The following is an 869-nucleotide window of genomic DNA, read 5'->3' as shown; positions in this document are numbered from 1 at the left end:
CAACCAAGAAAATAAATACTTCTTTTCTATATCCTCTTCCAAGTTTTGCTGAATCATTTAAATATGTGTCTGGCCCAAAGTATATTTTCAGATTATTTTGGCTATACTTGGAAATTATATATACAATCAAATAATACATCTTTTTTGACATTTTCAGTATTCCCCAATCTCACCTAACTTGGAAATACTTCAACAGCAATGGTAGTATTGGGATTTATCAGTGTTCTTCTGAGACATTAAAAAAAGTCCATAAATAAATCCCATTTTAAAATATACAGTGGGGGTCCCTCAGGCAGCCATTCCCGTGGGCACATGCCCATGAACTGCTCCTGGCCCACACTCCCTCCCTCTGCCTTTCACTTCCCAGCTTTCAAGATCTTGGAAGGCCACAGACCAGGACCAATCGTTGTGAAGTCTCTTTTCTTATTATTGCTTTGAAGCTCAGCAAAGAAGGGAAAGCCATTGAGAACAGTCTGTAAAGTTCTGGAGGCTGGGAACTCCAAGATCAAGATGCTGGCAGATTAATCATCTGTGTCAAGCAATATCTAGATATTACCTGCACTCTGCCTGTCCCCTGCCTGAACCTGGGATTCTTCCAACGAGTGAGTGGTCCTGGGTCCCACATTGGCATTGCTCATTTGGTTGATGAAGACATATTGACAGAGTTGTTGTTGGTATCCCAGAAATGCCTGCTTGTCGAGACCCTCTGTAAAAGCTCCATACACCCTGCTGTTGAGCGCTTTGAGGAGGTAACAGTATTCGGAGAGGATATTACCTCGCTGTTTACAATGAGCAAGATATAGAGATATCTGAGGCCAAAAACTAAGATAAATTGGATTGGTGGACACTGAGCCCTCCTCAGGTGACCA

The sequence above is a fragment of the Lipotes vexillifer genome, unplaced genomic scaffold (assembly GCF_000442215.2).
Source record: "Lipotes vexillifer unplaced genomic scaffold, Lipotes_vexillifer_v1.1 scaffold295, whole genome shotgun sequence".
Classification (NCBI taxonomy): domain Eukaryota; kingdom Metazoa; phylum Chordata; class Mammalia; order Artiodactyla; family Lipotidae; genus Lipotes; species Lipotes vexillifer.
This window is presented reverse-complemented; position numbering follows the sequence as displayed.